Source organism: Pleurodeles waltl, chromosome 8 (assembly GCF_031143425.1).
Source record: "Pleurodeles waltl isolate 20211129_DDA chromosome 8, aPleWal1.hap1.20221129, whole genome shotgun sequence".
Taxonomy (NCBI): Eukaryota; Metazoa; Chordata; class Amphibia; order Caudata; family Salamandridae; genus Pleurodeles; species Pleurodeles waltl.
In genome coordinates, this window is record NC_090447.1 from 522,976,287 (window position 1) to 523,003,253 (window position 26,967).

The window sequence follows — 26,967 nt, forward strand, 5'->3', positions numbered from 1 at the left end:
GCTATGGCAGTTGAGATGGAGGCTCGCTACACTCTGGGTGAGTTAGAGTCCGACCTCGGATGTAGAATTGTCTCAGGGGACGGGCCACGGTTGAAGACCCTCTTGAAGAAGTCAGTCGCTCTTTGGGCATCGCTTAAGCAGCAAATCTAGGGTCAGCAGTTAAAAACGGCCGTGTTCGGTAGGTGTCCAGCTTTGAAAACAGCGAAGATATGGTGTGGAGCCTTTCTATTACAATAAAGGATAATTCTAATGGCAATTCTATTCATAAGATTAGGGATGAGAATGGCGTGTTTGTGACTGATACAGCAGATATTAGAGGTGTATTTTGCTGGTTTTATCAAGCACTCTATTGTGATGAATGTATATCAACCACTGAGGAAATTCTTCAATTTACAGAACGGTATTTTCGCCATAAACTGAGCTGGACTGAAAGCTTGAGGCTGGAAGCCCGATCACTCTTCCTGAAGTGGAAACTACCATTGGTTCTTTGGCTCAAAACAAGGCCTCCAGCCCAAATCAGATCCCCTTGGAATTCTATGCCACCTTTAAGTATATCTAGGCTCTGATCCTAAGGGATCTCTTTAGCTCTTTTGATGTAACCGGTCGGGTACCAGAATCTTGGGAGAGACTAACATTTTTATTTTCCCTAAGAAATGGAAAGATTCCATGCTCTGTGGGTCGTAGTGCCCTATTTCTTTAAACAATGCAGTCTCAAAGAATTACACATGCATTCTCGCTAAACGACTATCGTCAGTTACTTTACATCTGGTAAATCCTAACCAACATGCATCTATACCCTGGCATATTGCAATGTCTCATGTCAACACAGCAATCACGGATCTAGAGACAGCCTCATTTGAGGGGGAACTGGTTGGTATGATCTTCCTGGATGCTGAAAAAGCCTTTGACCGGGTCCCTTGGCCCTTCCTATGGGGGGGGGGGGTCATGGAGACCGCTGAACTTGGCCCAGGCTTCATCTCGAGAGTTCAATTTCTCTACGTAGAATTGAAAGCAAAGATTCGCTACTCCGGTTTCCTTTCTGAATTCATGCCATCTTTAGGGTGCCCTTTCTCCCCTCAACTATTTGCTCTATATATAGAACCTTTTATCCAATACCTGAGGTTGTCTGAGGTTATACAGCTCCTTAAGATATGGTTCGAGGTCAAGGTCTTGGCGTATGCCGATGATTTGGTTGTTTTAACCCCAACCCCGATCTCGAGCTTGCAGGAGGTGGCAGTGGGGCCCAAATGTTTGGTAGAATTTCTAGATAAAAGCTTAACACATAGAAGACCCAGGTTTTATCTAATGTACCTCCTCTGCATTTGGATAGAAGGTAGGTACAGACGGTTATTTATTTATGGGTCATGAGGGATAATCCCATACTAAGAAAACAGATCACTACCCCTTATGGTCATAGAGCTTTTTTTCCAAACTTTCAGCCATGCAGCACAGCAGCCTTGCTGCTGTACAACATGGCTAAAATAAATTGACAAAGCCAATAGTTCACTCATAGACTAGACCTATTGGCTATGCCAGTGCTTAATTTGTGCTTGTTGTTTCCGGTGCTGAGCACCTGCACTTATTTTTGAGGGCCGGGGCTTATTCTTCTGCCTAAAGCATTTGCTGCGAGCAAAAGACACATATGGGAAAGACAAGGAAGGGAAAAACGAAAAAGCGTCACAAAGGGACAAAGTAGAAAGCTGCTAGAGTGAGCTGAAGGGGCACTGAGTGGCTTTATATGGATTGAAGAGGCCCGAGATGGCTTCAGGATTACGCCGCCTCAGTATTCTGTGTTCACACATTTAATTGCAGCCACCGTGTGTGTAAGAAGAGGGCGTTGGGCGCCGGCACGTTTTTAGTTACAAATTAAGCACTGGGCTATGCCAATGCTTCTTTACAAAACCCACAGAGGAGGGCAGATTTTTAAGACCTTTTCAGGCTTGTCTAAATGCAGGGGGGAATATATGCCCCACATGCCTTACCCAAAAATGAGTGGAGAAAAATACAAGAAACAGACCAGGTACCTCTTAGTTGTCTCTTAGTCATTATTTCTTTTAACACCCACCACCGCTAAGTCCAAGTGATATCCAAGTGCAGGAAGGACTTTGCACCCCTCAAATTGCCCAAGGGTGTGGGATTTGCCCATATTCCTAACTTGCCCAAGGGAGTAAGGGTACTAATTAATCCCTACCCACAACTGCGTAACCCAAATTGGGGAAATGTGATCACTCCCTGGCCTTACCCAAGGGCCCGATGTACAAATCCCTTTTGCAGTCACAAACCCTGTGATTCCCCAAATCATAGGGTTTATGACAGCAAAAGGGCTTTTCTTAATGTACAAAAAGTCCTTTTGCGAGTTGGCCAGTTCTGCCTGGCTCATAAAAGGGATTTTGTGATGGGTGCCCCCAGTGATTGATTGGTAAATACATAAGTGCCAGGGCCCTCATCAGGGGATCACTGCGGTTTGCACCACCCATTGCTCTTGCCAGTGCTGCTGACAGCACCAACAAAACCACTAACCATCATACTGTGCAAAGTGTAACAATTCAGACTATTCAATGCACCCAAGACTAAAAGAACGGCTTCAGAGACAGACATAAGTCATTTTCAATGTATCTTTAAGTAATACACAGCTGTTGTTGTGATCATCTCAAATGAGACTCAGCGCCACTATGTAGCAGGCTATTATGAGTGCATCTGATGACAATTAAATGCAGGTGCCAGTTCCAAGCACCGGAAACCATAGGTTCAAATTATACACTTGCTGCCCCCTCCTATTTGCGATTCAGAAAGTAATGTGTCAATGGTTTCGGATTCCAAACCATTGATGAGTTAACCCAAGTTGGGTTTTAAGAAACCTCCCCTTAGGATACCTTCCCCTGTATTTTTTTAATTATGCAAGCAGCTGGTAAATGTGTTTTTTAAAAGCAGCACCTGCGCTTTTAATGGCCATGGGCTGCTTTGAGGAAACATGTTTCCCATTTAGGAAAGCTAATGCTGAGATTCAGGTCTACTGTCCATTTCGGGCTTCCATCCCTGCATTGACTGCCATTCAAATTTCAACATGCCTAATTATTATTCAGTAGCAAAGTTGTTTTGCGATTCCTGCCAATAGACAGTTTCTGATGCGACTTGTTAGTACAGAGGTCACATTGTAAATCACATTCCCATTCACAGAGCAGTCGGTGTGCAAACTGCACATTCCTGGTTTGCGAAAGGGAATGATAGAATCTGCCCTTACACCGTTACCCCTCCCTCATTCCTAAGTGTGTTAGCATAGTAATTATTCAGTAAGCTCCACAGCATTGGGCAAATGTGGTTTTTGGTTATTCCCCCACTACATCCTTGTCCAAGAACAGAGATGAGATTTTACATGACGGCCCCACGCCTTGTTCTCGGGGGAGGTGTGGGGGGGGGGGAAGATACATACTACCACCCATCTTGAGCCGGATGTGGTTAGTCAAAACAATACTTGGTGGGAGTTAATGTTAAGTGATTATGTTGCTGTTGAAAGATGAAAGTGAAGGCGAGCCTCAACCATTGAATTTTTTGTCTTTTTAGATTTTTTGGGGCAATTTTTGTCGTCGTATTGGTCACCCTTCACGTCCTTTTAACATTATTTTTAAGGGAACATAGATATGATCACTGTGTGAGCCTATTTTCATTTGTTATTTCATGTAGTATTCAGTCATACACTGTTATGATGCCTCTGCTTTAGAACACGGGGCCATAGGTATCATTATTACAAATTGCAATTACCTAATTGCAATTCTCTGCAAATCGCAATTAGGTAATTTGTATTTGAATGTATGAAACTCAATGGGCCCGATTCACAAAGGTAAACTTAGACCAAAAGTCTAAGTTTAGACCTAAAGTCTAACTTTACTCATAGTAAAGTTAGACTTTTGGTCTAAGTTTAGACCAAAAGTCCAAACGTAGACCAAAAGTCTTTCTTTACTACGAGAAAAGTTAAACTTTAGGTATAAACTTAGATTTTAGGTCTAAACTCAGACTTTTGGTCTAAGTTTACCTTTGTGAATCGGACCCCATGAGTTTTCAATTAGCGTTTCCTAGGGGATTCATGAGTCAATCTACCTCATTAATATTAATGAGGCAGGTCGCAATTTGTGACCAATTATGAAACGCAAAAATAACAGGGATGGTGCCTGCTGGGCTCAGCAGACCACCATGTCTGTGATTGCTTTTAAATAAAGCAATCTTTTGTTTTTTAAATGCAGCCTGTTTTCCATAAAGGAAAACGGGATGCAGTTAAAAAAGAAAAATTAAAAGTTTTCTTTTCATTTTTTAAGCATAGGCAATGGTCCGTGGGACCACTGCCTGCTCTTAAAACGTTTTCGATACCATTCACAATAGGGAACAGGTTTCCGTTAGCAAGTGGGTTACCTCCTACTTGAAGTAGGTGGAAAAATGCGAATGTTTTGTGACCGCATTTCCGTCACAAAACATTCCTACATACTGCTGCGTTTCGGTATTAGGAAAGGATGCCCTTGACATGCCTCTTCCTAATACCGAATCAGTATGTATGAGTGATGCCAGATTGCGATTCGGTAACATTTTACCGAATCGCATATTGGAAATCATACATATCAAAATGCATTTTTGCAGCTGCAAACGGCCCCAAAATGCATGATACATATGGCCCACAGTTAATTAAAAAGCCACAACAAAAAACTCTGGTTATAACAGAATCACCAGGTGACGCGCATCCTAGGACCATGAAGTCTTCTTTAAATACTGTAATAAAAACAGTGACCCGAGTCCCGGTGTCGCAAGCCATCTTCTTTGGAACCGGGGTTTCAGTCTTTATTTCTAAATCAGGAGATGCTATTTGCTATGTACAAAGCAGCGTGCCTACTTATTTGTGGCACATTGTATTTTCATTAAGTTCTGTAATTGGAGTGGATATCTGGTCCTATAGGTTAAAGGTGAGGGTCTTATCTCTAACCCCACTCGTCCTCCTCACCCTCAGGCGTTTACACTAACCCAGAGTTGAACCTCGTAATTACACACCTGTTTACCAATACTGCTGCAAAGTTGATGATGTGTGAAAGGCCTAACCAGGGTCAAAGGCCATCCCGGACCACCTGTGGCACATATGAACAAGACGCCATGCTTTTTGTTTTAGCTGCAATGTGCATGGATGTTAATTCACTTAAATGCCAGCAGTAGTGGAGGGAATATTACGAGGCTTATGATCCCCAACGATATCGCTTTGTTGGCCACATGCTACACCGATATGTGCCCAAAATATCTACAGGTTTTTGGCACCCCCAGTCTGGGGTAAACTCACTATCAGCATCATAGGGTAGCTACAGACAACCGTGGACTTCAGGAGCTACAGCTCCCAGGCTTTCCACCACCAGCTTCACTGGCACTTCTCAACACCAGCTGATGTGGGTGGGTACAGCCATTCCTGGTCTTCATGAACAATCACTCCCAGGAATTACTCACCACCGGCTTCACAGGGAGTACCATTTCTCCATCATCTTTTACTAAGAGTTTAGGTAAGTAAAACCTGTGTACAAAAGGACCAGATGGAATGGCAAAGATTCAAAGTATTCGCATGGCCACCAGTTGACACAATTTTAATGTGTGCATCTGTCGCTTAACCCTTTGTCCACCACTCTCAAGTGAAGATATGAGTACATTTGTGGTCAATCACATTCAACAGAAAAACTCTTCACACACAGGCTCACAGTAAAGACAAAACTCTTCCGATCACACACCCGCACTTTGTAACATGCTACCAGTCAGGTAAGCCTTCGGCGCCCTAAAATAGCAGCAGCAAGTACTATATGAATGCTATAATACACTACATTTGAAGGGCTATGGAAAAGCTAAGGAGCTGAAACCACAAACAAACAGAGTTCAGAGCACTGTTTGCTTCCTGGCAATAGCTTCATGGCCATGGAGATAAGAGTTAGCCGAGGTGATTTAGGGAATACCAAAGGGCAATCAAGCGGTAGCAGCTGCTACTTCCGACTGACCATAAATGACATTGAAAACAATATGTAGAGTAACACTGACAAACCATGGGTGGGTTAGGTTCTTGTTTTCTGTTTAAATTGTAATTTGCCAGTCCCTGTGTGCAAAACACACTGGTTTTTGTGCCCCACTAATTAGGTCTGGCATTAGCCAAGACCTTTTGCTTTTAGTAAAATGACATATATAATATACTTACATACAGGGGCTCTAAGCCAGTCTTCTTCATCCATTGGTCTGTTATTGTGTCCTTCACTTTGTGCTTCTTTCTTTTACAGCATTGGGCAATGGTCCACTTTGGCCACTGGCTAATTTCACTGTGAATGACAGCATTCTGTCATTTCACAGGAGCGCATCCACACACAAAGTAGTCCCTTCAGTGCCAGGGATTACTGTGGCAATGTGTGGTTTTTTAAACCCCCAAAACTTTTTTTGGGGGGCCCTGTCTTTTATATTGACAAGAGTACCTCAGCTCCCCTAACATTAAAGTTTTATAGAAACTCTTACAAAGCAAGCAATGACAACACCAACAATCACACAGCCAATGCCAGACCTATTGGTTTTGCCAATTCAAGCTTTTTTTTTTTTCTGCTGCCTTGTCATCATTCACCCTTGGTCCATGGAGAAACACCACCAGGCTTTCTGGCATTTGTTCAGTCAACCCACAGGAAACTCTTTACAGCATATCTTAGTAATGCTTTGCAGCACAGTTCAAGGGAACGGAGTAATTGTTTATGCCAGTGACTTAACTTAAAAAAGCTAAAAGAGTAAATGTATTCCTCCCTTGAGATCCAGATTTCTAGAATTATGTGCTACTCAATTTCTAAAAATGTTTCAGCCTATATATAACCCAGAAAACTCCTAAGCCATAGTTCATAGATTGCACTGCTGTGTCACATGTCTAGAACTTCTATTATTGTATTATTAGTCATCACCACCATCATCATCATATAATCTTTTTTTGGTTTTGACAAATTCAAACCATAAAAGACATTAACAGTAAATAAAATACATTCCAGGCCTTTCATGCTACTTTCGTTCAGGCAACGTCACCAATAACAATGGATTCGGAATAAACTTTTCGTACGTGGCCTGGGGTTAAATACTATGCAGCCGTCATTTCACTTACTTCTCCTCGTGACCAGATGAAGCTGCTACTGCACCGCCACAAAGTAAGTTTCTTCCTTGTTAAACAGTAGCAGATGTTGAGGTGAGTGGGTTATAGATTCGCTCTTCCCCAAATGTGACGTTGGATAACTCACAGGAGCAAGTAGGTATTTCGGGATGTCCTGTTTATTTGATATACACCCCCACCATGACCGCCTTGCTTCACTCGTTCCGCCTTTCTCAACTGTCTCTCACGGTTTCCCACATTCCAGAATACCCCAGCTCCATCTATCTTGTGACATACGAGACGCATGTACACGAGAACACCACAGATTTCGTTGTAGGAAACAAGGATGTTTGCTCAACTCTACTGAGGCACAGTTACCTCCTTTTCTTGTCTGAGGTACTACTACCTTTGAGGTGAACATTAAGATGCTAATCTCTAATAGAAGTGAGATCTGCAGTAGTGCATTAGGTGTACTTCATACAGTCTCCTTCTAACAATGGTGTGATATTCAAAACAGCCTTGCTTCAGAAGTCTGTCAGTCCTTGACACTAAATATTATAAACATGTGACCTAGATCTGTGCTGGGGGGTTAAGGTTTTTCCTAAAACCTATACTGCATTTACAGTGCTGTGCGAAACCTGTTTGCCTCTGTACCAGAAAAGATTGAGATTTCTTTTCACCAGTTTAGGATTTTGGCCCAAGCAGTGATCGCAGGGGACAGAAATGACCAACTTTCCCAGTTGTCAGTAGCATTCAGCTGCACTTCTATCATACATTATCCAAGGTTGATATGGAGTATAGAAGAACTAATGAGCTGCATGTATATTGTGCTGGCAGTTTGTGTATCTTATTGTACACAGTTTTGGTGTGTAGAGTAGTAGTGTTTTTATATTTAGCCTGTGATAGTATTGGACTGGTTTCTCTCTTTGATAAAATATGTTGCTGTTGGAAGGGATATTCAGCTGCTCTGTATAGCACTTGCCAACACAGAGCCTTGGAGAAGTTCTTCTCTCTGCTTGTTCCAGCTGCTTCCAAATAATTGTTGAGATGCCCATCCATTACGGCGCAGACTGCTACTGCTGAACTAAAGCCAGTGTGCATGGAGATGCAGAGATGTAAGGACAGGAAATTATGCCTGAGCACTTAAGTCTCCTGTAGGTTGCATTATACTGATTTCTAAACACAGTAGTTACTCTCTTTGTAATTTAAAGGGCATGATTTTGTAGTTCTTTTCATGAAATGTCAACTGACATCATTCCTTTAGCCTCTAGTCTTGCCATTCTGTAGTCGTAAAACCTGGAACCAAGGCGTAACCGATTCATCAGTATTGCCTAGTAAGCCCATGCATTAGTGTTTCCTTGGGGAATTTATATGAATATCTTGTAACGTTCAGTTTTTGTGTTCTTGGTGTAGAATCTTTCTTACTCAAGGTTTGACAGTGCGGCATTAACTTGACGCCTATTGTGTTCTCTGATAAACCGCAAAAAAGATGCTTCAGAAATGAGACCGCAAGCACTGTGTACCTACAGTGGTCAGAAATTATTTTGATGCAATTTGTACAACACCCCTGTACTGACTGATGCAAGTCATCCATTTGACCCCCAGATATTGCATGGTAGCACACTGCAGTTTGGGGACTCCAGCTTACCCCGCCAACATCACTTTGCAGTGCCAACAGCTTCTGGAAAGGACAAGCCACCCTAACTCTTGGGCTTGGCAAAGATAAAGCAAGGCTGTGCGCTCAGAGATCCCATAGCAGAAAAGATCTAGAATCCATCCTGGAGGTGAACTGATGATGTACTGGAGCGTAATCTGTATCTGACTGTGACGCGCGGGTTCTATCTTCCTCTGCTGGAGACACAGAGTAGAAGGTTCTCCCTTTATAAAGCACCTGTAAGCTCCGCCCGCTGAGCCACGCCCCGTCCACCCTCGAAGTAGGTAAAGGAATTCCCGCCTTTTACCAGGATGATGGACAGCTTTCCAAAACGACCCCAATGCGTTTACCGCCGACTCCGGTGGTGCGTTGTTGATGCTCAGAAGCACGAGGACATCTCCACAAAGACGCACTAGTAACAATAACATTGCCAAAGGCACACAAGGTTGCTGGAGACGTTTACCCCATGGCCCATCACGTACCCCTAGTGTACAATATAAACAGGGCGTATAAAACATGATAGGTAACGATTACTGACATACTCGTAGAAAATACTCCGGTTGGGTAGACCACGATGCTCATTTTACAGAAACTAAACCGCAACAGGAAGCACTTAGAAATATAAACGTAGCAGGTGCCGCAGTTGAAGATCAGCCTCTGGAAAGGACAAGCCACCCTAACTCTTGGGCTTGGCAAAGATAAAGCAAGGCTGTACGCTCAGAGATCCCATAGCAGAAAAGATCTAGAATCCTTCCTGGAGGTGAACTGATGATGTACTGGAGCGTAATCTGTATCTGACTGTGACGCTCGGGTTCTATCTTCCTCTGCTGGAGAAACAGAGTAGAAGGTTCTCCCTTTATAAAGCACCTGTAAGCTCCGCCCGCTGAGCCACGCCCCGTCCACCCTCGAAGTAGGTAAAGGAATTGCCGCCTTTTACCAGGATGATGGACAGCTTTCCAAAACGACCCCAATGCGTTTACCGCCGATTCCGGTGGTGCGTTGTTGATGCTCAGAAGCACAAGGACATCTCCACAAAGACGCACTAGTAACAATCACATTGCCAAAGGCACACAAGGTTGCTGGAGACGCTTACCCTGTGGCCCATCACGTACCCTTAGTGTACAATATAAACGGGGCATATAAAACATGCTAGGTAACGCTTACTGACATACTCGTAGAAAATACTCCGGTTGGGTAGGCCACGATGCTCATTTTACAGAAACTAAACCAATAACAATAAAATACACACACACTCTTTTAAACATGTCTGACTAAGTATTTTTTACCCATGATTCTAATTATGTATTGTATGTGCATATGTGTGTGTATTCATGTGTGTGTGTGTATAAATATATATATATATGTGTATGTATGTGTATATGTTGTTTCTGTGTCTGGCATGTTTGTGTATCATTGCATGGGTTGTTATACTAGATATCTATGAATTTCTGCTCTCTTTTTATCACACTTATCTACTCATCACTCTTATGTCATGTCTCTATCAAACTATCCTCCATTCTCACTCGGACTCATCCCAAATCCCTTCGACCACTTTAATCTCCTAAATATCTCTGCCTAAGCTCTTCCCTCCACCTCCACATCTAACTCACCAAACCTCACTCTACCTCTGTGACCTCCCACACAACCCTACTAAATTCTCCTGCATTCATCTCACCCTGCTACTATGCTCTCCCTAACCCTTCCACATCCTCTTTCTCCTCCGCTCCCCTTTTATTCATCTCAAGCCTTTGGATTGAGTAAATGAAGGATAAACTCCCAACTAACACTTCTGGATTTCTTTCCTCCTCCACCCCTCCATTACTCCAGTCAATCTAACTAACAAACTCTCATATCCGCAACTCAAATTAACTCATAATAATACTAAAACTGTACTCCTTATTTAAATTATACTAATCCATCACTAATTCTTGTTGGGTACCGGAGTAGCGTGCTACTCATCGAAAAGCGCTTCGACGCCTCGTCAGGGGTAGTAAGCGCTATATAAATACGATTACAATTACAATTACAATTACAATTTCAGTCCAATACAGTTTGCTAAAACACAGTTAAACATAGTTCAACCAGGCAATACTAGACACTCGGTCAAAGGACAGACAGTTCTTCAGCATAAGGTGATCAATACTTTTTTCAGATCGCAACCATACAGATAGCCAGAGTAGCAAAGGTCTCATCTGCAGAATATCAGACAAAAACTCTAGCCCAAGTTCCACATAAACCTATATAAGAAGAGGAACTTAGCGGGACACAAAGAAGTCTTCTTAAGAATTTGTTCTCAGTAACAGACAAAGCTGAAAGATTGGCAAAGGCTCAGATATTGCTGCTGAAAGCAGCAATAGCAACTCATTTGGCTTTGTAGATATCCAACATGACCCTAATAGATTTATGCCTTAGCCTAGAAGAAAATTTCAAAACAGAGTCTATGCCCTTGGCAAGCATTTTACATCTGGGAGCAACCAAGGGGGACCAGGTAATAGATGAGTCAAACAATACTCCTAAGCAGGGAAACATGGCCACATGACTGATAAAATTGTTTTTAACCTAAAAGATTCTGGTTTTAGTTAGGAGTGGGCGATAGCGATAAATTCCGCTCCACCGGCAGAGTTGGCAGAGTTTTGGCCACTCTGCATTATGCATGTAATGCGGAGTTCTGGCCAAATTCTGCTGACTGCCACATGATGGAGTTTTTTCTCATGAGCGGTTAGCCTATGGTTGGTGAAACCGAACATGAATTGGCATCCTTTAGTGCCATTTTCAGGTGTTAGGAGAGAGCCAGGTGAGATTTTCCCAACCCAGGCAGTCACGGGCGGTCGCGACCATTCGTGTTGAGAAAGCTGCTGCTCGAGTAGAACATCTACTAGAGCAACATCAAAACCAACTCGAGCAGTGCCCTCTGGCATGCCACGTGGTGCCGTTTGCTCAGATTTCTTCAGTGCAGAACAAGCTTCCGTCGCTAAAATATCCGAATAGGCAGCGTGATGCGCTGATTTCCGCTCACTCGCAGAATGCAGCGTAATCTCACAAAGTTTTCATGTCACTGTGCAGAATTCCACAGAGTGAAACTTCGCAAGTTCCCCCCACCTCTCGATTTAGTAAACCTAGGGCCAATCACCAATACATGAAATTTGGTGAAATTGGTGTTCAGGTCAAGGCTGCCCCTAAAGTGCACAAAGAATTTAACAATCACTAAAATCCCATGACTATTATTAGTCATAATGGCACCATTCACAAAGCCGCCATTTTTTTATGAACAGGGGCACCATATGTAACCATAGAATTTCAGATGGATATTTGTCAACAGTAGAGATGTTTTTCTACTGAGGGATCTAAGTGGCATCAAAGATGAGCCCATGATGTCACTCAGAACTCTTCCCTGAGAAACATCCGGATTGGTGACTTCTTGATGTCTGTAGTTTTTTCTTACTTATGTGCCACAACATGGTTGGTTATTACTAACAATATTCTTGTCTTTTTCTTGTAAAAGGTAAAAAGTATAGTGCAGCGTTAATAATGAAGGCCTCTAGATATAGTTGTTTATTACAGCTGTGTTTGAAATGCGTGTTGTTGATAATCTTCTCTTGTGACACATGCAGAATAAAAGGCTTTGGTAATAAAAACAAGGCTGAGCAAAAATTGCCAGCTCTTCATTGGCTCTATTTCATTTTAGAGAAAAAACTAAATGGAGAACTAGTGAATCTCCATTTTGCTGCATTCATAAAACGAGAAAAACATTTTTTCATGAAATTCCTAATCTCTTTCTGTTATAAAAAAGTGCACTTGATCCACGATCAAATCCCAAACCTGGAAAAAATAACTCTACTGACAATTCCTAAAAGACAAGAATTGTAAGAGACTGAGGTTTTTTTTAAGGGAAAGGAAAGGTTTTGGATGATCTTAAAAAAACGCATGCACAATTCGGAATAGTCTGCTTTCTATCTCTACCAGGGCCCTGACAGAAATTAGAAAGAGAGACAGACAATGGAACATAAGACAACATCTGAAAAATGAAAAAGCACGCAGGAAAAGTATAAAAGTAAGGATAGTGATTGGGTGGACAGGGCATGGTTTGGAAATGATCTGAAAACAGAGTGAGGAAGGAACGAGAAGAGAAAATCAACAGGTGTTTGGAAGGGGGTAGAAAAGAGAAAAATGGGACAATAAGTACTAAGTGGGGTGAGTGTTCTAATTTGTGTCTAGGATTGCTGATGGTTTCAGCTGTCACACCTTCAAGGTGTTGCTTAGTCGCACACTTGGGTACCTCGCTAAGGTCTTCCAGCCTTAATAACGTTTCAGGAGTCTGAGGTCAGCTGATCAAATCCTTCTTGCCACACAGCCATACAGACATAGATGCTCCTGTGCCATATTATTCCGCACAGATCAGTTCTCTCTATGTACAGTGGATCTCTCTTGGTCACTACTGGCCTGCTTGCATGAAATCTCAGAGGCTCATCTTTTTGAAGCAACTGGTCCTACTAGTTCTGATGTTAAAATAAGTGACAACTCCCTGTGCGTTAGTAGTATTAATACTCGATTCCTGAATAAAATGTACACATCCCCAAGGCAGATAAAAGGTAGTTCAAAATAAAGCCATACTTAACCAATAAATAAATAACCAACAGAAAATGTAGCAGGTAAGAAAACAGGACAATAGTATCTCAGTCATACTGGAGCAAGCAAGGACTGGCTTCTTAAATCTGCTAAAATTATAACACACTTGGATGTGTAGAGAGAGTTCCTTCCAGATTCTGGTGCCTGCTTCTCAAAGGGATCTGCCCCCAGCTCGTACTTTCCTACCCAGAGGGTACGTTAGCCAGTAAAGCAGCACTTGATCGAAGGGTCCTCACACGGCGATAAGGAGTTTTCAGTTCTGACACAAAGGGGGGCCTGGTTTCATGATAGGCTCTCTGGAGAAGCAGTGTTTAGACTGGCATTTTGGGCAGTCTTCAAGGCTGGCACTGCCAGGTGGCGTAGTGTGCGGAGACTTTTTTTTGGTCCTTTGGGCTGTGACAGGACTAAGAAGAACAGCCCACACCCTGGTCCTTTCAAACTGGCCATCTAGCAGTGCCAATGCCAAAGAGCCAGCCCAATACGGTGGAAAAGATGTTATCTTTACTATTATCCTTTTTAAGTCGAGCATAGCAGCGCGCACGTGCTGCTTTTCTGGCGTGTTGGTATCACTATCACTCGTTCGTGGACATGCCTTTCAAAAATCGTTTCTTATCATTGGGAAATGCTTTATGTTTGTCCCTCCTTGGGACAGTTTTGCTACCGCCTTGGACATCGACCCTGTTACATGGATAATTGCAAGATTGCCAATATGTTTGACTGCAAGCAAACTTCTTTTTCCTTTTGTGTCTCTCTTGCGTGCTCATGGTGGCCATGGCGCTTTGAATCGGCTCGCTTCAACTGTTTTACTTTTCATTTTTTTTCCTGTGGCTTTCCTTGACATTCCTAAAAACATTGCCTGCAGGAAGCTGTAGTGCATGCGGTTTCCACACCTTGCAAAAGAAAACCTACACAGTGTGTGTTTACAACCTCAAAACTTCCCTTATTTGCAAATGTGAGCCACTTTTATTTAGCTATCAGATTTCCCAATAGGCCCCACTTTTATTTTACTTTATTTCAGTGGCAAGGCCTCATTTGTGTCCCAGTCCTACCCTCTTCCTTGCCCATAACTCAGTGCAGTTTAATGGCCAAATGCATGGGCTTTGGTATATATGATACCGAGTGTGCTGCACGAGTAAGAGCTGCTAGGCACAACAGTATTATGTTTGGCATCTATGTTTGGCTCAGAAGGTAGACGTGCATTTGACTGGAAAAGATCCTCCTTCATCTGTGGCGCACTTCCCTGATGAATCTCACACCCTCTAAGATTCAAATGCAGTTTCTAGCTGTCACTACGAAGGCACTCGGTCTTACTAATTTCTATATTTTCGGTGACACCGGGAACCTAGATCAGCTGTGGTAGGGGGGGCAATCCGCACCACGCAATGATCATACCGTGTCAACAAATAGTGGCTGATGTATATCCAAAGGGCTTAAAACTTGAACTAGTGGCTTTGTGTGAGCGAGTGAGTCAGTCAGTCAGTCCCACCTCTGAGAAAGGAAGGCTTTTTAGGGTCGGTGCACACCCAGAAGGTAGGGTCATCCTTCTCAGTGCCAGCTTCTCAAAGCCATACAATGGTCCTGCTCATTGTAATGTAGAATGCAAAAACAAAGAATACTGCTTTTACTGATACCACTTCACTCTAGGGAAACCCAAGTATTCCGATCAATTGTCTGAGGGGTCAAGATGGTTCAGAAAATGAGAAGTATAAAAAAGTAAAGCATTCTGACATGAGCCCCGTCTCCATTATCTATCTACCTTCACATATCTCATTCATCCCCACTACCTAAATTACACTACACTACATCATTTTGATTTACATGTCTCCAATGTCCCTTTGCTTTTATTTTGAGGAAAAGAGGTGCAGAATAAAGATTACCTGCACACAATTTTAGATTCCTTCCATTGTGTAGTTATTCACTAACTCTAATCCAGCTGAAGGACCCCATCACCCCCACCCACCAGCATGGAGGCTGCAACTGCTGAAGACGTGTGACCACTGCAGAGGGTTGTGTGCTCTTCTTCCCTAGTGGCAAGATCCAAGAGGCAGAGCAGCTTCCCGCGAGCTCACACCCACAGGCTGAGGTGCTCACTATGGGGGTGATTCTGACCGCGGCGGACGGCAGTCGCCGCCCGCCAAGCGGTTCCCGCCGAAAGACTGCGGCGGTCATTCTGGCTTTCCCACTGGGCTGGCGGGCGACCGCCGAAAAGTCCGCCCGCCAGCCCAGCGGGAAACACCCTTCCCACGAGGAAGCCGGCTCAGAATGGAGCCGGCGAAGTGGGAAGGTGCGACGGGTGCAGTTGCACCTGTCGCGAATTTCAGTGTCTGCAAAGCAGACACTGAAATTCTTTGTGGGGCCCTCTTACGGGGGCCCCTGCAGTGCCCATGCCACTGGCATGGGCACTGCAGGGGCCCCCAGGGGCCCCACGACACCCCATACCGCCATCCTGTTCCTGGCGGGTGAATCGCCAGGAACAGGATAGCGGTATGGGCTGTCAGAATCCCCATGGCGGCGCAGCAAGCTGCGCCGCCACAGCGGATTCCCATGGGCAGCGGAAAGTCGGCGGTACACCGCCGGCTTTCCGCTTCTGCCCGCGGCTGTACCGCCGCGGTCAGAATGCCCGGCGGAGCACCGCCAGCCTGTTGGCGGTGCTACCGCCAACCTCCGCCATGGCGGTAATTACCGCCAGGGTCAGAATGACCCCCTATGTGAGTAAAGTGCAACATCTATCTCTGCGCCAAACAACATCTTAGTGAGCAGGTAACAAAAGGCTTGAAGTGAGATACTATCTTAGACTCCAAAAAATAATCCTGCGTATTAGGAGATGGACTGCTAGTATGAACTCTTTTTTTGCTCAAGATAAATAACAAACTGACCTACAGGTTACAGAGCAGAATCACTGCTCACCCAAGCCCAATTGTCAGCTCCCTGCCATGCCACATTCATTCCTATGATCTTTTCATTGCTAGATCTCTGTAGTAATAGTGAGTGTGAGAACTATAGAGCCGGGCCAGGACCCCTTAGTTGTGCCCTGCAACTGAAATCCCATTACTGTGTAGAATTTTGGTTTGATGTTTTAGAATACTTTAAGTAAAAACACAGCACGCACTGGGCTTGACAGTGAATTAGTGTGTCTGTTGAGGGGGTTGTTCAGCAGGGAACAAGAAGGGGCGCTACTACCGCCGGCAGGGCCCAACCAGCAGGACACCGTCATGCCATATTAATGGTCTTAATACGGCTGGCGACATCCTTCTGGCAGTGCAGGTGGTAGCACCACCCAGGTGCCTCCGACCGCCAGCATGGATACTGCTGGATTTCCACCCACAGTGTGGCAGAAATACAGCAGTACCCGTTATATGGCGGGCGGAAGACCGCCAACACTAGCGTTCTGCTGGCGCCTGTGGATTCAGCGGTCTTAAGAAAAGACTGCCAAAGTCATAATGACGGCCAAAGTTTCCATTTGTGTTCTAATGTGAAATAATCACAAGGTTAATAACTACTTCTCAATAAGTCTACTTCTAAACATAGTGCCTTCACTGTGTCTTTTCAGCACCTAGTATACTGTGCAGATGGGATGGACAGAACTTTATACCAATATTCTGATGGCTGATAGCAAAAACTGCTCACACTATGTTGTTGCTGTGGAAAGCATTCTATTTCAACTGCACTATATACAAGCAGATTCTTGAAAATGGGATTTTCTTTACTAGTTGTACATCACTAGGGATACCTTATGATTGGATCTTTTACCCACAAAGGCATTTATTGTACATTTGCATTGCCAAGGAGGCAGCTCAATTTAGCGCTGGCGCACACCTGCCCCTTCTTATCAGCTATCACCCATCAGAAATGTAGGGTTATCCAGGGATATGTTCTCTCACTCGTTTAGTTTAATCTGTATGTATAGCCATTGGTGGAGTTGATGCTTTGAAAATCCCATACACAGGTGACAGGCAGTAGCCATTGGGATGCATCCAGTCACATCCAACTGCATTGTCAGGCTTGAGAACTGTCTTTCTACAATTCTGATTTGGATGATGGGAAATGTCCTGAAAATCAATGAGGAGAAAAAAGATGTTTTAGTGGCGGGTGGTCACTTGCTGGTCAGAGCATCTAAAGCCTCTGCCAATCATCAGGTTCTGTTAAAAACCTAAGTCTCAGTCGACCTTGATCTTGCACTCAACACCCAAGTACAAAAGGTATGGACTTCGGGTTACCTGCAACTTAACCTCCTCTGAAATGTCTTGCCAGTTGCATGGGCTTGAGTGCTTTCTCATCTCAGTCAATTCAGTTCCATAGATTTTATCCTCCCAAGCAAGATCTTAGACAAAGGTCAATTCTGCATAACCTCATAGTAAGGCTGGTATGTGGCCTTCAATTTTAAATAGCAGGGAGAGTCTGACACTACCACCCAGCCAAAGAGACCTCATTTAAAACAAGCATTTGCAATGCAATGGGTCTCGCATTTGCTCGACTTAGAGCTATTAGAGTTGTAAAGTCCTAACCGGACTTTTATTGCCACATAAAATGAAATTGAAAAATAATAAGTTTTACATAAGCAAGCCAATTTAAAGTGCCACACCAAGAGCATGAAGGAGCACACAAAATGAAACAGAAGTTCACTCGCAGTCAAAGTATCAGGAAATGTGCAGCAAGATCACGCTGCGTAGGAAATAAAAAGGACAAAAATATCAACCAACAAAAATATTGTGGCAAAATTATTGAGCTCCAGAACATCATTAATGTAATAATTATAGATAAATATAATTTTACAATTCACAACTGCACATCTAGTACATTGAAGATATATGTATTGTCAAGGTACATAAATGCGGAGTTACTTTTAGTAAACCTATAGTTACCTGTGTTACTTATTGGCGCAGTATTCTGGTAGTCAAAAGTTTTGCCACGACATTTTGGCAGGGAGATATTAAAACTTCCATATTAAGGTGGCAAATTCCTAGAGACAAAGCTTATCAAGCATTGTCCACAAACTTCATGAGGACATGTGAAAAGCCATGGCATCGGTGCTGAACTTGTAAAAAATATCAGTGAAGGCCTCCACAGTTTTTCATAGCACACCATCACTGGTACTGCCGAATGCTGAAGTTGCAGAACATCAAGGATGGCTAGTCTCTATTCCATATCATCCCTCTGTATTCTACCATCCTACACTTCCTGTCTTTTTAACCCACTCTTGCATGTTTTTTCAACCCCGCTTTCTCCCTTCGTCACTGTTTTCTTATATTTATCTTCTTAGTTTTTTCTGCTTTTTCTTCCTTTTCTCTCTCTTGCTCAGGTACAAAGTCTGATGATGAAAAATAGGATCTGGTTCCCAAAACCAGCAACTGTGGGCTCAAATTAAACACTTCAGGTTAGTTATCAGGCGGTGGGCGGATGGTAAATGAAGATGAATCAACCAAAAACTGTAGCTCTGACAAGGGACATCTTAAGGAATTTTAGGGGCCCTGGGTGAAGCATATTTTGGGGCGCCCCTTTTTAGAACAGCTTTGATTTAATGATCCAATTTCAGCTCTTCTATGCCCTCTTTGGCCAGGTCACAGACAATGCACAGACACACACTTCCAAATTCTAAATATGTTTACATCTAATATTCAGAGGTAGTGATTGTCTTTTCAACATTTTAACACAGCAGCAGCTCACTAATATTATTTCAAAAAGTCTCTGTGACACCCTTCCTTTTCTCATATACGATGTCCTGTTTGGCCCTGTTTTGATCTAAAAAAGCTTTTTTATGGATGTTGCATGAAACATAAACACAACATTTCTCTGTCAAAATGTCTGTACTGCATACTCACACATTACCCACATTGAAAATAGATTAGAAGACAATGGAATTTAAAACAATCTGTTTCAGAATTATTCAAGGTCATCAGGAAAAGACTCTCTGCAGACCAGAGCTGGCTCTATCAGCCCCCCCCAAAAAGGCTGGGGCCCGGATCTGAGCCGACTTTGACTATGCCTTAAAACATTTCTGTCTCTAGCTCTCTGTAACTGTTTGGCTACTGGCACACTTAAGATGCAGCACAGGACATGATCCTACAGCTATAGACAGGTAGCAGTATCCAGGAAACTAAACTGCATAATGTGATCTAAAATTGTAGGCAGCCATCCCGCATAATCGTTGACGTTGTCGTCCTCGATCACCCATCCACAGTTTTAAGGACTGCTCTGCCTGGGTGTAATATACAATATGTTCTTACCGATGAGTGTCAGGGTACAAGCGTGAAGGTGAATGTCCCCTAATGTCTGTGGTTCCCAACCTGTGGTCCGGGGACCCCTAAGGGTCCCCAAAGCCACTTCAGGGGGTCTGTGATGTCAGGTTGGCAAATAAACCCACGCGTGCACAAGGTAGGATTATCTTTCTTTATTTCTGCTCTCCCATGGCATGCATCTTCCCGTGTACCCTAGCCCTTAGTTCCTCCCCTTCCGTTTCCAGCACTCGGCCCTCGCAGCACATTTTTATTGTCCTCAAGCTCCTAGCGCTCACAAACCGCAACACTGCATATTCCTCCCCGCTTGCACAGATGAGTTTATCTCAGGAACTCATCTATTAGATTTCTTCTATGAGCCACACAGGCCTGCCATGAACCTGCTGTGGTCGACTTGCTAAGGTGTGTGGTGTAGTTTCCCCAGCAGCCAAAGAGAAGGCAAGACCTGGTCCTGAGGCTGGCATGGTCGCATCCTTGGTGTCATCACTGTCCCCTCCTAACGTTACTTCTTTGGGTGGTGCATTGCATTTCTTGAAGTGGGCGACGTTCCGCGGCACCCTCTTATCTTCTGAAGCAGCAGTTACCATTGTGCTTTTTCGGCTTATTACTTGCAGTGGGTGCTTGTGATACCAACTGTCCGATTTTCTCCTTTGTTCTCGTCTGACGAGTACCCATTCTCCTTTGTGGATAGTTGACGGTTAAGCCTGCCGCCGCTTGTCTGCATAGTCCTTCATTTGTGCTTTCTTAGTTCTATCCATCGTGGCTAGCTCATCATAATCATTGGCTGTTGTGCAATTGGGAATCGGGAATATTCATCCATTATGATAAGAATGTATTTACCTGACTGTAATGGGCCAAAGAAGTCTGCTGCCACTTGTTGCCAGACTCTGTCTGGTGGTTCGGACTTATGTAGCGGCACCGGAGGTTCTTCTCGGCTGACCATCTGGCCCTGTGGACAGTCCTTTAGTGTGGCTTCAACCATCACATCCAGGGAAGGGAACCAGAAACGCTCCTGTAGGGCCCTTTTTGTGGCTACTATGCCTTGATGTCCCTCTTGAGCCAGGTTAACCACCCCTTGGTGTAGACTCTTTGGAATGATGATTCTTTTTTCTCTTCTGAGTGGTAGCCCATCCTCTGCAACAGCCAGTTCATCCTTTACGTGTTGAAAGGAGTTTAGCTGATTGGTTGTGGATTCCTCCATGTGGCCCCACGAAATCGTTCTTATGCACTGCGTTACTTCTTGTAGTGTGTTATCCGCTGCGGTTGTCTCAATTAAGGCTTCAAGGGGGACTGCCAGTGGTCTAGCTTGAGCAATGACGAAGTGAATGTATTCCTCTGCTAGTGATGGTTTCGTTGCCGAAGATGCTCTGGGGTGTTGTTACATGTAATCTGCTGGATTCGCTGCTTTTCCAGGCTTGTGTATGATGGAGTAAATGTATTCTTGCAGCCGAATGCCCCATCGCTCGATCCTGGGGGGCATTTTGGCTCGGAGATTTCCGAATATGGTTATCAATGCTTGATGGTACGTGATGAGAGTGAAGTGTTTCCCATATATCAATATGTGAAAATGCTTGCAAGCCCAGACAACAGCCAGACTCTCCTTTTCTGGCTGAGAGTATGCTCCCTCAGCATCAGTCAAGCTGCAGCTGGCATATGCTACTATGGGGGTCATTCTGACATCCGCGGGCGGCGGAAGCCGCCCGCCTGGCGGGAACCGCCAGAAGACCGTACCGCGGTCGGAAGACCGTACCGCGGTCGAAAGACCGCGGCGGTCATTCTGAGTTTCCAGCTGGGCTGGCGGGCGACCGCCAGAAGGCCGCCAGCCAGCCCAGTGGGAAACCCCCTTCCATGAGGATGCCGGCTCCGAATGGAGCCGGCGGAGTGGAAGGGGTGCGACGGGCGCAGTTGCACCTGTCGCGATTTTCAGTGTCTGCTTGGCAGACACTGAAAATCTTGGTGGGGCCCTGTTAGGGGGCCCCTGCAGTGCCCATGCCATTGGCATGGACACTGCAGGGGCCCCCAGGGGCCCCGCGACACCCGTTACTGCCAGCCAGGTTCTGGCGGTCAAAACCGCCAGAGCCAGGCTGGCGGTAAGGGGGTCGGAATCCCCATGGCGGCGCTGCCTGCAGCGCCGCCATGGAGGATTCCCTTGGGCAGCGGGAAACCGGCGGGACACCGCCGGTTTCCCGTCTCTGACCGCGGCGGTCAGAATGCCCATGGGAGCACCGCCAGCCTGTTGGCGGTGCTCCCGCGGTCGTTGGCCCTGGCGGTCCATGACCGCCAGGGTCAGAATGACCCCCTATGTGTCTTTGATCGCTGTCTTTGTCATACTGACCTAAGATGGCCACAGGTCCCACCGGATTTGCATCTACGGTGATCTCAGTCTTCTTTTGAGGGTTGAAGTATGCCAGGTTGCTGGCCGCCTCAACAGTGTCCTTGATTGCGTTAAATGATTGAACACATCTCGCCGACCACCTGAAAGGGTGACCTTTTTTGGTTAGCTCTCTGAGAGGATAGCTGATGGTAGCGTAGTCCTTGATGTATCGGGCACAGTAGCTGGCCATTCCCAGAAATGATCGAACATCTCCTGCAACCTGGGGGTAGGGGTATCGATGAGAGCCTTGACTCTTGGGGTCTGGCCTCATCCCATCACCTGAGAATATGTGTCCATAGAATTTGAGCGTGGACTTGCAAAACTCACACTTGTCCTTATTAAGGGTTAGGTTGGCCTACTGAAAAGCCAGACATGCCTGATCCAGAGCTTTATCATGTTCTTTACTCGTTACTCAAAATACAAGGATGTCATCACTATAGTTAAGGGCATTGGAAATGTGTCGAATTACTCTCCTGAACGCTTCTTGAAATATCTCAGCTGTCGATGATATGCCGAAGCGAAGCCATTTGTACCAAAATAGCCCTTGATGCATTGAAAATGTGGTGATGTAGCATGAACTGTTGCAGAGCTCAAACTGATGACAGCCCTTGTTTAGATCAGGCTTGGAGAATACCTTCGCTCCATTGAGTAACATGATCATGTCGCTGATGTGCGGTCCTGGATGTCTTTCCAGTTCAATGGCCGGGTTCGGAGCTCTCATGTCCACACTTAGGCGCACTTTGCTGCCGGATCCTCTTTTAGGCACCACCACCACCGGGGACACCCACGGGATGGATCCTGCAGTTCTTTCTATGATGTCAGCCCTGAGGAGGTCTCTCAATTCGTCCTCAACTGCTTGTTGCAGGTGAAAGGGTACCTTTCTTTGATGCTGAGCCACTTGTGTTATTTGTTCATTTATGTACAGGCAGACTTGGAAGTGAGTCAACTTTCCTAGTCCCCTGAATAGCTTCGGAAACCTGCGTACAATGTCTGATTCATCCTCCACTTGATATAGTATCTCCACCAGCCTCAGCAGTTCGGACGTGGGCAAACTGAGGAGGCAATCGGCTTCTGGGCCTTCAATCACATGAAAATATGCTTGTATGGTCCTATCTTTGTAAGTGAGCAGCGTTGAAATTGTTCTAGACATGGCAGAGGGTCTTTGGACATCGACGTGTAGACCTGCACAGCTGCTTTGTGTAGTTTTGGCTTCGGGTTCATCCTAATGTACTCTGTGACACTGATGTCATTGAGGGATGACCACTGTCCAGCACAAATGTAGTGGAGTGTGTTCACGTTCGGAGAGGCAGCCTCAGGTACTTCTTTTTTCTGTCTTGGTCGGCAACCATGAAAATGTACTCCTCACTGTCTTGTGAGATTGGTGTGAGAGATCGTGAATCGTGGTAGTCAAAGCGTCTTGATTCGTAGGTGTCGTGCTAGTGACAGCTTGCCCTGGATGAGCTGGTGGAGCAATCTCGTCCGTCATGCACAGCCATCGCATGGTGACGCGACCTGGGCTCCCGGGATTGTCGCTGTATGCTCTTGTGTGAGGCTTGGCACACCTTTTCAAAGTGGTTGTCTTTGCCACAGCAGTGGCACTGTTGACCATTCGCGGGGCACTGACTAGTGTGTGGGAAGTCTTGACCGCAGCAATAGCATTTCAGCTGGGGCTCCCTTTAGCCCTATTTATCGGGGCTCTGGCAACGTCCTGTTTGTCGGGGACATTTTGTGGATTTCGGAATTCTTCGTTGTTGTGGGTACTGACATTCCTTCTGAAGACTTTGAAGCCTGAATGCCTGTTCTCGTTTCTCTATCTTTCCTGCTTCCATTTTCTTTGCATGTTCCTCAGCTTGATTGTTGACCCTGTCATTTCTTCTATTTCATCCAGCGAGTATCGTTTCTTTAAGAGACGTCTGCACAGGGACTCGGATTGGCATCCTTCAATGACCCGCAGGCAAAGAGCATCTTCCGTTGGTAACCGCTCAAAAGTGCAGTATCGGGTTAGGCGTTTTAGTCATGAGATGAACTCCCCCATGGATTCATTCTTCTCCTGAGACGCTAGAATGAAACTGTAGCATTCGTAGTCAATGTTCCTTTTGTGAAGGAATTTCCTGTTAAGCGCCTTGCGGACCCCTTGATATAATGATGCCTTGTCTGCTAGCAATTCATTGATGATTTGCCCCACCTATTGTCCAATGAGGTTGTGTAGCGCATTGAGCTGTTGCACAGGGTCAGTCACTTGTGACCCTTTTATGAAGTCTTTTAGCCAGTCCTGCCAGTGGAGGCCCATGCCTCCTCCTGACACAAGGACGAGCGGTTCCGGCGGGCACAGGAATGAAACTCCCAATATGGCGGGTCTGCACTTGTTGAGCGCCACAGATGTAGTCCCATCTGTGTTCTGGCCTGTGTGTTGTGTTGAGTCTGATGACGTGGACATTTCTTGTTCGTCATCGATACTGTCAGCCAGTCGTGTCGCGAGGGAGGTGACTTGCGGGTAGCAGTGAGCAGTATGAAGATCTTAGTGGTTCCCTGGCAGTGTTGTGGTGCGTCTGCCCGTTTGTCTGCCCCTTCCGCTCCATCCTGTAAGCTTATATGGCTTTACAGTGGGTCTCCTGTGAATATGTATGGGCGCCTGACTTCAAAATGGCTGTCCCCTTCTTCTTGCAGCTCATTGGCTGAGATGCCTAACTTCAAAATGGCCACCAGGAAGAGGTTAATCTTGCGAGATTTGCTGTGAGATTTGCATCGAATTCAGCAGAGGCAGTGAAATCGGGCCTCTTACCACTTGTTGGGCGCTGCTGCCGGGCTGCAATGCGACGAATGGAGGTAGCTGGGGTGGGCTCCCAGTAACTCCTCCTGTAGGATGAAGGGTCCTCAGCGTGATCGGGGTGGGCTCCCAATTTCGCATTACCGAAGCCAAGGCAACACGCTGTGGACCACGCAGCGTGTAGATGTATCCGGGGTGTGCTCCCGCCGTTGCGTATGTTTGCAGGTTTTTCCCTTCCTCGCCAGTTGTCAGGTTGGCAAATAAACCCATGCATGCACAAGGTAGGATTATCTTTAGTTCAGCTCCCCACGGCATGCATCCACCCCATGTACCCTAGTTCCTCCTCTTCCGTTTCTGGCACTCGGCCCTCGCAGGACATTTTTATTGTCCTCGAGGTCCTAGCACTCACAAACCGCAACACTACATGTGACTGCTAAGGAAATGTAATAATATTATTAGATTAGGTCGCCAGCTTCATTGGGGGTCCCTGGATACCAATACCACAGACACACCTGACACTGGTGCTTGTGAGGCCGAATGCAGGCTGGATACTGATTCACTACTATTTGTTTTCAATCCACGAGCTGTCAGTTTTCATCTCAGTCCTTTAAACCAGATAACATCACAAGGACAATTTCCTCACCAGTGATTCAGGCTCTGTGAAGCAAGCTGTGTCACTTCCAGGAGTGCCCATGACAGTGAAAGGCTGCTTCACGTGGGCAGCAATATAGCCTAGGGATGAATCTTATCATGCAACCCACAATCCTCCTAAGGGAACAATTATAAGACCTTTGTTTTAACTCCAATTCAGTCTGGGATTGCCAATCTCCTCACAGTCTTCCGGCAACCTGCAAAGACAGAGATTTCCCAACAGACCCATGCCTGTTGCTTTGCCCGAGGCTTTGCATTGCACGTGCCTGACACTGTCCCAACTCTACCAGTCTCTCATAGGCATCGCCCTGATGCAAAATCACCTAACCTAGCTTGAAACACATAGCTATTGCTCTCAGGCTTGATTTCTCAAAGTCACATCCATCTTCCTCTGAGGAGTAGCATTTGACCCATGATACTCTTTACATACATTATTAAAGAAAACAAACCTAGACCCACAGGACCTGAACAACTACAGACCAATCACAAATGGACCTTTCCTGGGCAAACTGATAGAAAGAACAGCATTCGCCCAGATGTCACAATTTATTGAAGAGAATTCCATACTTTCAGACTACCAAACTGGATTCTACCCAGGAAGAGGCACTGAATCAGCACTCATAGCAATCTGGGATGATCTTCAAAACACAGTCGACTGCAATGAGGTTGTTGCACTACTTCTCTTGGGCCTCTCACCTGCCTTTGATACTGTTGACCATGACACCCTAATTCAAAGACTCCACAAAGCCAGCATAGAAGGGACTGCTCTCGACTGGATCACATCCTACCTTCAAAACAGAACTAATACTATCTATTCCCCCCCCTTCTCGTCCAAACCGTACCTCACAAAAGCAGGGGTCCCACAAGGATCAATCATCTCACTTCTGCTTTTCAACATCTACATGATGTCATTACCAGAACTGGTCAGTGATTTTGAAATCACATGCTACAACTATGCAGATGACACACAAATGCTACTTAAATTGGAATGCCCCAAAGACATTGAAAACTCACAAATCTTCAGTAGCCCCAGAGCCGTTGATCAGTGGATGACTTGGAGCCATCTCAAACTGAATGCTTCCAAAATGGAAATACTCACATGTGGTTACTGGAAAAATTATGACCCACTGTGCACCTGGCCTGGGATCTAGGACCACCTCCTCAAGTTTCCAAGGAAGTTACAAACCTTGGAATTACCATGGACTTCAAGTTAACAATGAATGCCCAAGTGGACAAATTAGCACGATCAAGCTTCATCACCTTGAAAACTCTGCAACCCATCCTCCCCACCTCGGAATTCCACACAAGATGCAGGCTACTATCTCTCTTGTACTATCCAAACTGGATTAAGCCAATGGCCTCTATAATGGATCATCTCTATCCATAGTGAAAAAACTACATCATATTCAGAACTCAGCTGCCAGGCTAATATTACATGTGAAGCCACAAGCCACATCTCCCCTGCCTTGAGAGCACTACACTGGTTACCCATTGCCAGAAGATTCACCTTTAAGCTGCTTTGTATCACCCACAAAGCTATATATG